Source organism: Cuculus canorus, chromosome 16 (assembly GCF_017976375.1).
Source record: "Cuculus canorus isolate bCucCan1 chromosome 16, bCucCan1.pri, whole genome shotgun sequence".
In the NCBI taxonomy this organism is placed as follows: Eukaryota; Metazoa; Chordata; class Aves; order Cuculiformes; family Cuculidae; genus Cuculus; species Cuculus canorus.
Window position 1 is genome coordinate 4,453,568 of NC_071416.1, and position 15,846 is coordinate 4,469,413.

Consider the following 15,846-nt stretch of genomic DNA (forward strand, 5'->3'; position numbering starts at 1 on the left):
GGCCACACCAAGCCTGTGAATCCCCTGCTCCTGCTCACGCACCTCCAAAAGCTCTCTCCCACACAGGCATTTCTTTGCTGTTTCCTGAGAGGCAGAACAGAAAATTTGCATTTAATTTCTACCATTCTGGGACAAAACTTGCCAGAAAATATTCCCAGACATTAATGCAGAACAAAGAGGCTGACGCTACTCCCATACAGCATCTCTGACTGTGGTCCAAATTTTTTGTGCAAAGAGGAGCAGAGTTTGGTCCTCTTCCTTCCCAGTCCTGCTCCATCCAGTTTCTTCCCTTGTAGGTCTGTTCCTTTCCCAATCCCTGTGTGTTTCCCTTCTCTTTGTTACTTTTCTTTTTCTCCAGTCAGTGCATTTTTTTCCTTTCTTCTCTCTTCTAAATTAAATAACTTAAAAAATAAATGAAACTACTGTCTCCTTCATGCCAGGGGTGGGCAGACAGCCTTTGCTGGAGGGTGAAGTCCTTGCCTTGCTGTGGAGGTAACCACGGCATGAGGAGGGCCCAACTCACCATTTTGATCAAGTAGTCTTTGTGAAGAAAGAAGGCAGAGCCGAGATGATGCGTTCTTTGGCTTCACATGAAGCTCTACCCTCCTCCCTCCAAGACCCATCCTTTAAGGTAATTGAGTGGTTTGAGAGGAGCAGAGTGTCCTGGGAAGTGTGAGGACAGCTGATGCCATCTGCTCTGAGGTTTGATACCATTTTTGCTCCAGAATCCTTGTTAAGATGTCCGGCTCCAACCGGAGGCAGGTTAGGTAGAAGCAGCAGTGAGAACATTGATTCTAGGTCTAACGCTCACTCATCCCCTCTGTGACATTCTGAAAGAAAATTCTTCTTCCTCATGTCTATTAGAGACATTTTGTAGGTGGAGATGGTAAAAATTAGGAAGGGGCTGGTGGTTCAGGAAGGTTTTCTAACAAAGGAGAGGGAGTTGCAGATTTCAGCATCTCTTGGTGCTTTAGGGATTTTTAGGTGCTTCCCTTGGTGGGTGCCCTATGGTGGGGACATGTCACTGTCTTGGAGCCTCACTGGAGAACAGGTCCCAGCTCTGCATGGGAGAAGGGAAGTAAGAAAGATGAAATACATCAAAATCTCAGTTAGAGATTTCTGATCTGGAGTCAAACTTCTCCAAAGACACAGCTGGAGCTGGGACTGAAGGGAGCTGATCTCTGAGCAAAGAGAGTTTGCCACACAGCCTGCACACCTCCACCTCCTGGAGGTCTCTCTCCAGCCCTGCCTCCTTCACACCTCGTCCAACAAGGCTGAACTGTGGAGACAGTTTGTTTAACCTTGAGTACTATGTAAAAAATCGATACCGATAATGATAACGGAAAGGGAAAAAGCCTGGCGAAGATTGCTGAAGAAACGTTTGATTTCTCATTTCAATCAAGGTCCTGCTCACCGAGGTGGAACATATGGTCTCACTGTTTGCCTATTAACCCGACCTTTATTGATTTATTCACGGGTGCTTCAAGGGGTTGAGGATTGCTGGAGGTACTGCTCCACTATCTCAGGCCACAGGTAGGGCATTGATAGCACAAAACTGGGCTGACACTAGGTGGGTTCGGGTAGCTATGTCAGGTTTGCTTGAATATTGTTCATATTACCTGAAGGACAGAAAGAGATTCTGGTTCAAGGACCCCCTTCTGCTCTCAGTGATCACCCTTCTCCCCCAGGAAACCCATTCTCTGAATGAACCACCCCGTCGCAAGTAAATGTGTGTGGCTGGACTCGCACAAAGAAGTCTGTAATAGCGATATTACAAGCTTAAGTGCAAAGATTCTGCCCAAAGCTGAGGTGCACACCATCCCTTGGAGGTGTCTGCCACCCTGCCAGTGCTGTCACAGCCCCCAGCCCACACAGAGCTCTACCTACTGCTCCCCAAAGGTTTCTTCCTCCTCTGCTTGGGCAGGTAGAATCATAGAATCACAGAATCATAGAACATAGAATCACAGAATCATAGAATAGTTTGGGTTGGAAGCAATCTTAAAGATCATCCTGTTCCAAGCCCTCTGCCATGGGCAGAGACACCTCCCACTGGCCCAGGCTGCCCAAGGCCCATCCAACCTGGCCTGGAACACCTCCAGGGATGGGGCAGCACAGCTTCCCTGGGCAACCTGGGCCAGTGCCTCACCACTATCATGGTGAAGAAATTCTTCCTAATGTCCAGTCTAAATCTGCCCCTCTCCAGTTTATACCCATAGCGCCTCGTCCTATCACCACAAGCCTTTGTGAACAGTCCCTCTCCAGCTTTCTTGTAGCCCCTTCAGGTACTGGAAGGTCACTATAAGATCTCCTCGGAGCCTTCTCTTCTCCAGGCTGAACAACCCCAACTCTCTCAGCCTGTCCCTGTATGGAAGATGCTCCAGCCCTCCGATCATCTTTGTAGCCTCCTCTGGACCTGTTCCAACAGCTGCATCTCCTTCTTGTGTTGAAGATTCCAGAACGGGACAAAATACTCCAACTGAGGTCTCACAAGAGAGGAACAGAGGGGCAGAATCCCCTCCCTCGCCCTGCTGGCCACACTGCTTTGGATGCAGCCCAGGACACAGTTGGCCTTCTGGGCTGCAAGCGCACATTTATGGCTCATGTTGAGCTTCTCATCGACCAGCACCCCAAGTCCTTCTCTGCAGGGCAGCTCTCAATCACATCATCCTTATCAGGTCAGCCTCTTCCCCTTGCTTCTGCAAATAAATAAATAAAAGTAGGGCAAATATGAGCAAAAGTATAAATCTCCAAACTATTTCCTTTTCTGAGTCATTGGTGAGACTACTTAGGAGATTCTACAGTGACTCTGGTCTGAGGGTCTCTCTGCTCCCATGTATTGTGAGGAACTGAGCTGGAACAGCACTTACTCAGAAGATGCACGTGATGGTAAAGGGCTGAGACCTCTAGTTTTTCACTCTCAGACTGGGCAGGGAGTAAGATGCCAAGCCAAACTTTGGGCTTTTTGTGCTAATGCTGGAGTCTGCTGAGGGGAACCTTGTGTCCTGACTCATCTCCAGCTCCAGGGACCAGTCTCAGCCTGCTCCATGTCCTTCTTCGTGAAAGCCATCAGAAAGCCAGACGACTTCAACTCCTACAGGCAGCAGTGATTCTTGTGATCTTTGAGACAGCTGCTAAAGAGGGCTTAAAAGTCCTTTGGGAAACTTTGGGATAAAAGGTACAGGAATTAACAGACATGATCTTGTGCTGGGATTACAGAGGCCAGATCCAGAAGGCTACCAAGGTCAATGCAAAGGCTTTGGCTTCCCAATGTTCTGGATGAGATCCCGAGTGCTGCAGTACCTTGCAAACCAAAAAGACCCATGTGCCCATGTGGCCAGTAGTGTTCACAGGCAGCGAGGCAGGTCCCTGGCTCATCTCACTTATGTTAGCTGTTCGTTTGGGACACCCATCACATCACAGATGAGGTGAAACACTTTCACCGTCTTGAAACCTGCTGCAGCTTTGAAACATCTTTGCCAGGACATTGAGCCACGGATGAAGGCTGGTCCCAGGAGCTATTTAATGATTAAATTTGAAGACTTAGAAATCCGTGCTCGTTCATATATTATTGTTTACTGAGCAATAGTCAAGCTTTCATCAACCATACATGAAGTAATCTGACCTAAAATGTTGGTAACTGAAGCCTCAGAAAGACTTGTAGAGTTTTGTAAGATGCATCTCTCGCCAACCACAACCACTGTCTCTGGTAGAACCGTGTCACCTCTCTGCAATTATCCAGCTCTGTTCTGCCCTTTACTGCAACATCTGTGAGTTTACTACTGGGATATCCCTTGTGTTGGAGAAGATACAGATTTTATTCATAGCTCACTGATTTCTACTTTTTGATTATTCTGTTATGTGCTCTGAAAAGCCTGAAAAATAGTCTCCTGGACAAGGTGCAGATGAAGTTTTGTTCTTACTAATGTACGATGCGCTGAAAAACATGACGAAAACAAATGGAGAGCTAAAAGAATCCTGCTTCTTATATAATGTACAGAGTGTTCTCAAATAAATGAGTCTTCAAATGATAATGTCCTTATCCCCCAAGCCTGCTCTGCCGTGAAGCTGGACTTGTGGAGCTGGAGTTACATTTGCAGCTCGTTATGTGTGCTGTTCAGTGTTCTCTGAATTTGTTTGCAGACTGTAATGGGAACCTTTCTGGTTCTCCCTCAAATCCTCTGAATTGTTTTATAGGAGTGAAATGGAGGGGTTTGATATATTGAATATATTTAATATTTAAATACTGCGAATTTGCAGGACAGAGCAGAGACTGCCTCGTGCGATAAGAGACATTATTATTGTTGTGAAGAATTCCTTTAAGATTCCATCTTAATCATTCTGCTATTGAAATGGAAGAATAAAGTAATAAATGGTTTGAATAGACTTGATTAAACAGAATAATTATATTCCTTGGGTGGGTTAAATATATAAAATCTTTGTGGTTTTGCATTCTTCTAGCATTTGCCTGTTAAAACGAGTTTTTCTTTTCAATAAGCACATGCCTTACACGTGGGAAGGAGAGAGGGCTCAGTTGGCAATGAGATTTGGGTCCTCAGTGTCCTCTGTCACGCTCTGCTCAGGGCAGAGGGAGAGCCTGTGGCAACCAGCAGCCCCTAATCCAAATCCAGGCACTGCCAAGATTTTTCTGCCTTGCTTTGGGGACAGAATTCCACCAGAAGTCTGCTCTGACCTCTGGGAGATTCACCACCTCCTTTGAGATCTTCCTTCTCTCATCACCTCTTTGGGGCACGACAATGGGTTCAGACAATTGCGGTGGATTGAGCTGCAAGGAGGAAAGACCCATGGTGGTCCTTTCTCCTTCGGGGGGGAGGATCTCCAGGAATTGGGGCAAAAAGGACAGATTTCCCACCAGCAAGGACTCCCTTGCCAACATTAGGAAGCTGTAGGGGCTGCTAACAGCCAGCTGTGCACCCTCTGCCAGGCTTAAGCTCTGCAGCAGCACAGATGCGGCTTCAACCTTTCCACTGGAAGGGACTGGGGAGAGGTATTTCCATTCTGCCAGGAAACCTGAGAGTGCAACATTTTATTGCGCCCTGAGTTAGGAGGTAATTCAGGCTATTTGGCAAAATCAAGTGTTCAAAGGCATTTCTTACTGGTGTCCTGGAATTTACGTAGGAGGATGCTTCAAGTAAAACATTCTCACCTACCTGCAGAAATACGTGCACGTGACTGAAGTCTATACCATTTTGCCTCACATAGCTTTCTTCTCTACCTTAATTCCCCATTGATAGCTTTCCAAAGATAAATACACAATGGGGGGAAAAATATCCAGATTTCACTTAATCACCATCTCTCTTCTGCTCTTGACCTGCTAAGAGAGCTGGAATTGTTCAGCCTGGAGAAGAGAAGGCTCCGAGGAGACCTTAGAGCAGCTTCCAGCACTGAAAGGGACTCCAGAAAAGCTGGAAAGGGGCTTTTTAGAAGAGCCTGGAGTGACTGGATGAGGGGAAATGTCTTTAAATCGGAAGGGGGAAGATTTAGATTAGACATTAGGAAGAAATTCCTCATGATGAGGGTGGGGAGACCCTGGCACACATTGCCCAGAGAAGTGGTGGCTGCCCCATCCCTGGAGGTGTTCCAGGCCAGGTTGGATGGGGCTTGGAGCAACCGGATCCAGTGGGAGATGTCCCTGCCCAAGGCAGGGGGTGGAACTGGATGGGCTTTGAGGTACCTTCCAACCCAAACCACTCTAGGACTCTATGATTCTATGATTCTCTTCTGGAATTGATCCTCATCCCCAAAAGCCCCCTTTTAACTCTTATACTGCTGCATCTCCCAGGGCTGTCTCTCCCTGCTTTGCTGCTTGAAAACTTGTGTTAGGGAAGACTTTGTTTCCAACCTACATTTCACTTTCCACTCACGTCAGAGAGTGACTGCCGATCTCCCCCTTCCCCTGCAGATCAGATCGTAGATGCTATACTACTAAGGCTTCATTATTTTTACAAAAATCTACTCCAGTACAGTATGAAGTGTTATAAATAATTAAAGAAACACTAGAGTTGTCAAAATAAATGAACAAAGTACACTTTGAGATGCATGCTCTTGGCTTATTTGGGGTTTGTTCAGTTGGCAGCTGAATATCAGAATTCAGTCCTTGGAAATATTAACCAGAAATGCAATCAGTGAGGTTCAGCCATCGACCAACAAGGAACTTTTGTCTTTTCCGTGGAGTCCTCTAGGAACAGGGCTGGACGTCAAATAACATGTGTAAAACACCAAGTGCCAGGCTCCTCTTGGCCTTTCCAGGGAAAGCAAAGACCCAAAATGCATCCAAGCATGCATCCAGAAGTTAGCAGGACCTCTTGTATGGTCTGCTTTGTATGATGCTAATGTTCCAAGTGAATGCCTCATTGCTCTGCACAATAAACCTTCTTCTCTTCATTCAACCCTCTTTTCCAGAAGGTCTTCTTTGTCACCATGACGACAAATAAATTGCTTCTTGTTCACTGAAATCTGCTAAAAAGCTCGTTATTAAGCTAATGTGCCCAGGGTGGCATCAGAGAAGAGGAAGACAGTCCTGCTTCAGTAAAGAGTGCTTTCTTCTCAGTTTCCCATGTGGACATCACTTCTCCGGGGTCTCTCGGTATGACTGCTCAGGGCATTGCTCTCATTTGCTTTCAGGGATGTTTCAAAAAATTCAAGCCATTTCAGAGAGAGGAGGAAAAAACTCTTGAGTGTGAGCCAAAGACACTGCTAACTGTCTGCTCACCCTTTCCATCTGTCTCTCTGTCTAGTGCTGTACTCCTTCCAAACACACTGAAACTTCCATACCAGGGTTCATACCAGCCTCCGGCACATGGAAACACAGAGGGTACCAAGTGCTGGCGTCAGTGCCACCACTGTCCTACTCACCATCACCTCCAGCTTCCCCACAGCCTCCCCATATGGTGCTGCAAAGGCGAAATGCCAACATGGGAAGAAGATATAACATGAAATGCATGCTGGGGAGCTGCTTGTCCTCCTGACAGGGACCACTGATTGGGGTGAGGATCTGAGCAAGTTGCGGTGTGGGGTTTCCGAGGTCTCTGGTGCATTATCTTGGAGAAGGGACCTGAGAGCCACAGTGCAGTCCAACGCGGTATGGGTGAACCTCATGATAATCCCCAGGAGATGGTGATGCCTTCTCTTGAGTTTCCACACCATTTAGTATTTCAGGCTTAGCTTGTTCCTTTACCAACCACAGTATTTTTTACTGGCTTTCTTGCTCTCCCCACAATCCAAAGTGCTAAAAGGTCCCATGAGAGTAAATGGTGAGAGCTTTCATGTGGTTATTGTCACTAGGGAAACCACTTCCTTGTGATTCACATTTTCTGTGAGTCTCTCTTCATTTCTCTCTGCATTCAGAAAGGTAATATTGTGCTGGTACGTGTCGGGGGGGTGGGGCAGGGAACAGGCAGAGGTAGCAGGAAAATATATTAGCATGCGATTGGTTACAGGAGTTTGCAAAAAAACTGAGCATCGTGCTAGGGTGAGGGAGAGTTCATCACTGGGAAAGGGTAAGTATTCAAAACTAGCAAAAGAAATCAAACTGGTTGTGTAAGACTCGATGCAATAACCGTTTTCTCTCCTTTCCTCTTCCTTTCAACCTGAGCACAAGTGTTTGAGCCTAAAATGAGCAAAATTAAAACAGGCACGCAAATTGTCATTATTTCTCTTCTCTTCCCAAGGTCAGCCTGGTGGGAAGAGCCTTCCAGCCACTCACATAAGTGGATCAAGGTGGGATGGTTTGCCCAGCAGGTCACCAAGGTGCAGAGGCAGAGCGCTGTGGCTCGTGGAGCGCAGCAGTACAGCTGGGGCTGAGGCTATCAGCTGGAATGAGAAGGTAACTACTGACACATCAGAAGGGTGGCAGAAACTCCGGATTTGGAGAACACCCCAAAACACACATGTATTTGATGAACGAAGCCCAGGAACCAGTTCCCTCAGGGAAGACCAGAAAGCCCTTGTTTGTGTTGTGTATCTCAGCCTTCAAGCTGTGGCCAGAAAAAGAGTCACAGACTGTGATGCTTTCTTCAAACACAAGCAAACATATTTATTTTTGCTTGCAGAAAAAAAAATGACTACCCTTTGCATTAAGAAAAATTTTTTCATGGAGATTATTTTCCATCTAAAACCAACTACCCATTTATATCACTTTTTGCCAAAAAAGTCCTCTTTCAGAGGAAAATTGTGATTTAGTGGAGGTAAAGGAATACAACTTCTGCAGAGAGGCTGGAGTCAGCCCTCAGCCCAATGAATCTCACCGTGTGCACCTAGCTCAAAGGAAGACACCACATCTTTTGAAGGTTTCCATGTAGAGCCTTGACGTGGGGATGCCCATCCTGCAGCTTCATTTCACCCATGTGTCTGCTCTACCCCTCACCTCCCTTTGGGTGATCCTGCTGAAATCAGCTTTGTGCTGGTTCAATTTGCTGCCGTGCAAATTAACATTCCAATACCTTTTATAGCCAAAGAAGGTGGGGGCTTAAATCAAATGGAGATGAATATGTTTGCTGACATATAATTGTTTTCTTTAGTAATTGCACTCAGATCACTCTTTACATCTGGCCATAAATGCCGGGCGACGATTGTTTGTGAAATGTCTTATTGTTTCTGATGAATCGTATGAAAAGCGACATTCTTGATTATTTTGCCATGCAATGGATTACACTGGATTTTACTGCTAAGCAGTATTGATAGACCTAGGGCTGTCTTTTACTATTTACCTACTATAAATGAAGAAAAACTTGGTTTCTTCTCCATGAGCTGAATTCTTTATCAAGCACAAATATGAGAAAAGAGAACTTCGGATGTTGCAGCTTCCCTAAGAGGTGTGTTCCTGGCAGTGACCTGCCCTGAGGAGCTGAGCAGGGGGATGGAGAGCTCAGGGTCGGAGGAGGGGATCCTGAACACCTTCCTGGTGGTGGAAGTAATGTGAGACCATCCATGGTGGCAGGAAGACCTGCGTGGCCGCACTCAGCATTCCCAAGGCTCCTTGTTCTTTCATAGGATTTCAAGGCTTTCTGCTGGTATTTTACACAGCTGCCAAATGAGAGGCAAAGGGCTTAGCAGGGTAGAGGCTGATACCAAAAGAGAGGTCTCCACAGCTTTTCACTGGCTACCTGACCCGCAACCTCAAAGGAGCAGGAGGCAACAGAAGAGCTTCAGAAGCAGATGTGTTGCTTCTCGTATTGGGAGATGAAGGCCATAAACTGGAGAGGGGCAGATTTAGACTAAAGTTAAAGAGGAACTTCTTTATGATCAGAGTGAGGAGGCCCTGGCCCAGGTTGCCCAGGGAAGCTGTGGCTGCCCCATCCCTGGAGGTGTTCAAGGCCAGGTTGGATGGGCCTTGGGCAGCCTGAGCCAGTGGGATGTCCCTGCCACTGGCAGGGGGTTGAACTGTATGATCTTTAAGGTCCCTTCCAACCTAAACTGTTCCATGATTCTATGATTCTACGATGTGTTCTGAGATGCTGCTTTCCTGTGACTAACCCACAGCCAAGCGGAAGCCAGAGGCAGGGGAATTTGAGAGGATGTGATGCTGTAACTTGCCCCATCCTAGAGCACAGGGATACTTTCCCTCCAGCTGTGGTGATGTGGACACTCCGGTGTGTGCTGGCACCGGTGATGCTTGGTGCTGAGATGCCAGTGAGAGCCTTCAGGGCACAACACCCCACGGCAGTGAGGAGGGCTGTGGCTCTCGTGGGAAAGCTCCCCTCTGCCAAAAAGCTCGGCCCCCAGCCCAAAGCTAAGCTGGGAGCAGGATCCTCCAGCTCAAGGGTGCTGTGTGCTGCAGACTCCAAGAAACACGCTAGGGCTGGGGGAAACCCCAGGTGCCGCCAGGGATGACTGGTGGCTGTGCCTGGCGGGCGGGCATCCCATGGGGGATGGGGATGAGCTGGTGTCTGCTGCTCGTAGACCTCAGGGCCTCCTGAAGCAGATAAAGTGATCAAAGAGGGAAAGCGAGAAGAAGCACACACACACACATGCCTCTCCATCCCTCCCAGCCTAATTGAACTAATTAATTTAGCAAAGATACGGCGCGCCATAATTTGCCAAATACAGTAAGAAGATACGCGGCAGCAGCAACTCCTACTAGGAAGGATCATCTTCCAGTGGGGCTGGTCCTGCCAGGGGCTGAGCACCTGCAAACCCCTTGCAGCTCCCATCAGATGCACCAGAGCCCATTGCCGACTCAGCACCGCGCTGTGTGTAGCCCCTAAGGAGCTACGGATTAAAATCAAAAATAAGGTTCCTCATGGCAGAGGCTGCAGTTTCTAATGTGAACGAAGTCACTTGAAACCGAGCCTCTGATTGTCAAGAGCAGTTAAACGCTCATCTGCTCTCGCTTGTTTATTCTCCCAGCATTAGGGTCCCTTTCCCGTTGCGATTAGAAAGCTCCCAGCGTAAGGGGGGTTGCACAGATTCCCCTCTTCCAAAGGCTCCTTTCCTGCCTTCCTTGCTGTGTTTTTGTCTTTCTCTCGATGAAAATGTTGTGTGCTCATCAAAGAAGTGTTTCTGGATACGGATAAAGGTGTGGAAACTGCTGTAATAGGAGACTGAGTTAACAGGCTACGGCACGCTGATTAGAAAGCACTAAAACCCCTCCTGCGATGGGCACCGGCGTGAGGAAACCAGAGGGACTTCTATGCTGAAATGGAATGCAAAATAAAAATTACATCTAGCTGAGGTCATTTCTTGCATGATGTATCTTGGGAAAAGAGGGGGTTCTCTTCTTTCCCTGAGATATTCAGAAATTCAAAATAAAAGCTTTTAATTCAAGGCGAGCATCGCGGCAGAGCAGCACAGGATCCGAGACCGGTGTTCATTTTTTTTCCTCCCTATTTGGAAATCTTTAGGAAAAAGAAAAAAAAATATCTTGACGTTTTTGTTTCTTTATTTGCTTGGTTTCTCAACGTGTCAAGAAAGAGACAAGATTATAATACAATCTCTGCTTTCAGCAAAAAAACGTGTATTTGCCATCTAAACAGGCTGGTTTTCCCCTTTTAATGTAAACTACCACATTCGCCCGAGTTATTACTATAGGCATAGCAAGCTACATCTATTTTAATCAGCTTGTTTATGAGTATCTTTACATTTCCAGATTGCGCAGGAGCTCCCTTTCCTTATTCAGGTAAGATAATTTCTAGGACAAAATGTCAGAAAGCTCCACGCATCCCTACAATTCCTGTTGTACAGATTTTCTCAGAGCTACCGGACAATAAGTAGCTTTCAGAGAAGCATTAAGTAGATTTGCCCTCAAGGGTTTGCATTTCAGTAGAGTGACAGTTATTTTTGTAAATACAAGGAAAAAAAAAGAAAAGAATAGAAGGCAAAAAACACACATAACGCCTTTCCCCAGCCCCCGAAAAACAGACAGACATGGGCTAGACAACTGCTTATTATCTGAGAACCTTGAATCAGATAGGAAAAACAGAGTTTCTAATGTCTTCAAATGTCACAGTGTTATGATTTATCCCAGTACACAGTGTACTATGCTTCATTATAGAGAAAAAAATACCAAAAAAATTGAATTACAGACCTAATGCCTTCCCCTTCTTTTTTTTTTCAGACGGCTTCACTACCAGTCCGAGGGTATAAAATACATCATTAGTTGTTTTTAAGCTTGTCTCTAATGATGAAAAAAATAATGGGGCATGAAACCCAGACTTAACAAAACAAAAATACAAAACACAGCATTTTACAGACTTTACGTAAACATAATGTGACAATGCACTTCCTTTCATTCTCTGCTATGACAGTTAATTCCAGACCAGGAAAACTGTCAAAAATGTTTAGTTCTGCTTGGGTTGAGTTAATTACAGGCCCTGGGGCTGTGTTGACTTTCTCCTGCTAATGGCACTGTGCTACAGGTAAAAATCCATTTGCAAGAATGTTTTCAGAGCTACAGATCTAATTTACTGAATATCAAATATTTATGCCATTGCAATTAAAGTGACAACGTTCCACCCCTCTTCGCCATGCAAGCTCAGGCTTTTTAATAGAATTTATTATACAGTAAACATTTGGTTAAAAGTTTTGCTTGAGCTTGTAATGCAAAAGCTTTGAATATTTTATTGATTTTATTTCTTTTGCACTCAATCCCTATCAACACTGGAACGTTATGAACTTCTGCAGCACATAAAGGACCATTTTTTACTGTCAGAGCCCTATAAGCTCGCATTTAAGGCTGGGGCTGAAGGATGGAGACTTCGTTATCGCTGCAGATTTCACTGTCACGCCGAGAGGAAGAAGAGGAACAGCGGCGAGAAGGGACAAATCTGACAAAGCAGGGGTTGTAGCAGAAGGGACATATTTTTTCCTCGTTAGATTAATAGGAGAGTGGATTACTGCTGATTACCATCGGGATGGGTAGGACCCACGAGGGGATCTTCCCGTGCAGCATGGGTTGCCCACGGCCACCCGTGTCACAGCGCGTTGGTGGAGGGACCTCTGCATCCTGTAGGAGTGAGAAGGTTTTAATGAGCACCTAGGAAGCCTGTGAGTCTAATGAGGCTCTTGGTGACGTCGGTGAAAGCAGGGGTGTCCAAGGGAGGGGAGGAGTTTTTTTTTCCTTTGCTTTTTTGGTTTGATTTTCAACAGCAGAGAGCGAGCTGCAATTTCTGCACTTAGGGCACTTTGCACACCTCTATGCAGCCATCCTCGTTCTTCCTGGGAGAGCATTTGCCCCTTATTTGGCTCTGTTTACCATAAACCTGGTAGGTAACTGTTATTTTTTTTAAAAAATTGCTTTCGCTGAAGATATTTTTAAGTTAGAGAGAGAAAAACAGCAACAACAAAATTTAGTTCTGAGCACCCTTCTTAAAAAAGGTGCTTTTGGGTAAAATCCTAAATATTTACTGCAAAGAAAATGGCTGTGGAAAAGGTGAAGAACCAGAGTGAAGGGCCACCAAAAGTTCATAGAATCGTAGAATGGTTTCTGTTGGAAGGGACCTCAAAGCCAATCAGTTCCAACCCCTGCCATGGGCAGGGACAACTCCCACTGGATCCAGTTGCTCCAAGCCCCATCCAACCTGGTCTGGAACACCTCCAGGGATGGGACAGCCACCACTGCTCTGGGCAACCTGGGCCAGGGCCTCACCACCCTCACAGGAAAACATTTCTTCTGAAGACCTCATCTCAAACTCCCCTCTTTCAGCTTGAAACCCTTCCCCCTTGTCCTATCCCTGCACTTCCTGATCAAGAGCCCCTTCCCAGCTTTCCCGGAGTCCCTTTCAGTGCTGGAAGCTGCTCCAAGGTTTCCCTGGAGCCTTCACTTCTCCAGGTTGAGCAATCCTAATTCTCTCAGCCTGTCTTTGGATGGGAGGTACTCCAGCTGTCTGATCATCTTTGTGGTCTCCTCTGAACTCGTTCCACCAGCTCCATGTCCTTCCTGTGCTGAGGATTCCAGAACTGGATGCAGGGCTCCAGGTGGGTCTCACCAGAGCAGAGCAGAGGGGCAGAATCACCTCCCTGGTCCTGCTAGTCCCACTGCTTTGGATGCAGCCCAGGACACACTTGGCTTTCTGGGCTGTGACCACACATTGCCAGGTCACGTTGGGCTTCTCAGCCACTAACACCCTCAAGTCCTTCTCTTCAGTTGCCCATTCTGCTTTAGGAGCAGTCAATGTCTGTAGCAGCCATGTTCGCCCTGGTGGATGGCCCACCGCCACTGGGTTAATGGTGTTATAGGGACATTATCCACATCACCCTGTCTTGTTCATCCACTCAATGATTTGTCATCCAGAAATTTGTGACAGCCCTTTCTGACCATGTTGACACCACCTGTCTCCACCACTTCCTTGGACCAGACAGCTCTGAAAGTCTGCTGTGAAAAGTGGTGTTTTCTCTGACTTGTTTTCAAACCAGTCTCCCACTTTCTTTACTGAATTCCCCTTGAGATGCCCTGCAGCTTCTTGCTCTCTGCACTTCTCCTTTGTCCTTTTGCTTCATTTTTTTTGTCATTCCCTTCTCGAAGCCAAACATCCATGTTTGAAGACACTGCATTCTGAATCAAGACTAGATCAGACCAGCATTGCTCCTTGCAGGTTGGAAGGCTGGGTGCGATGGGACACGTCTTTTGTCGTGTCCAAAAGTTCAAGTTCTTCATCTGGGCCCTATGAGGCACCAATCTGGACTGTGTGTGGGTAGCTGACATTTCCCACAGTCACTACCTGGCCTAAATCTGTAGTTTTGTTCACCCTACTCAATGTTTCCTTGCCGTTGTTTTCAGGGTAGTACCATCCTGTAGCACAGTTTTATTGTTAGACCCTGGGTTTTCTACCCACAACGATTCCCCAAGGCTCCTCTTTCCACCTGATATTTTAATGCTTTTCTTTATATTATCACATGCCCTGCCACCCTCCCACCATCCTGCTCTGTTGCTCCTAAATGCATGTAGCAAAACTGCATTTCTTGGACTCTCCTCCCTCCCCAGGTCTTCTGGATGCTCACTGAGTTGGAACCGGTGTTGATGTCAAGCAGCCTAAGTCCCTGTTTCAAATGTAGAGCTTTGATGTTGGTGCAGGAGCTCCTGGAATCTTTGCTATGGCTCTGGTACTTCATGTTAAGGCTGCCAGGTAGCCGGATCACAGGTTGTTTCGTTTGCCATCTCACTGCCCTGGAAGGACACGCTACACTCTATGCAATAAATTGGGCAGTTGCCACTCTTGGGGAACACCTACCTGCCTCATGGTCTTATATTAACATAGCGTCTCTTAAAAGAGGGATTAATTCCATTCTTATGCAACTTTGCCCTCATTAAACGAGTTAACAATAGGTGAGAAATACCTGGCAGCAAAAGAGCAGCCTGCAGCCCCCTGACCTGCAGCCCCTCCAGCTCTAGTCCTGCTGTGACTTGGTTGCTCAGCTGCCTTTTGTCCTGCACTTGGTCCAGGAGAGCTCTGCGCCCCAGCAGGGACACAGGATCGCTTTCAGGCTCAGAAACAGGACAGCAGGAAAGTCAAGTGATGGGGAAAACTCTCGCTTTTCGAGTGAAGACAGGAGAAGAAAGAAGGAAAGCGATAAAGCAGTGTGGTGTTGCTGGGGCTACAGCGAGGGGCTGGGATGTCCTTTCTCCTGCAGCTGGAGCAGTGGGGCTGCCTAAAGCTGACCTCAGAGCTGTCTCATTGTTGGTTGATGAGGAAACTCGCTGCTATCTTGATGCCAAGGCTGTGGCAAGAATTTTCAACCTAAAAAGTCCAAATTTAGGCCAGGATTTCTAACCAGGAAAGGAGAAGAGGAGACAGGTTAGGATGTACCTCAGTGGGGGATGAATTGTATGCTCCCTACCTCCAGGCAGTGTCTGGACCACGGCAGCAGATGGCATGGAGAGGGCATGGCACACAGCACCCATTGCAGCAAGAAGAGAGCGGTGCCACAGAGCTGCACAGCCCAGCTGAGTCCTCACAGTACAAATGACACAGAACGAGCTCCAGTTACATCTTACAGCTTTAGTTTGCCGGGCCATGGGCGAGGTCCCCTCTGGGTGGTGGATGCTCAGAAAGCATTGGGGTCTGGGCAGGCACCGTGGCCACACTCCTGACAGCACAGGGCCCTCAAGTGCCCACTGCAACGGTTACTGTGCTCTGCGAGCACTTTAAGTCACTTGACCTTCATCCTCCTGCCTCTCTGCATGCCTGAGACAGGCGCTAATCACTTCAAAACCCAACCGCTGTCATGTCTTATTGCTTAACACCAGCTCTGCCAGCTGCACATTTACATCCCCAGCATTGACTCAGCTAATGTATCCGTCATGTAATCACCAGCAATCTGCCAGGAATAATACTCGATACAGCAGCTATCGAGGGTCAGAGGCTCATGACTTGGTTGCAGGGAGCAGTCTCT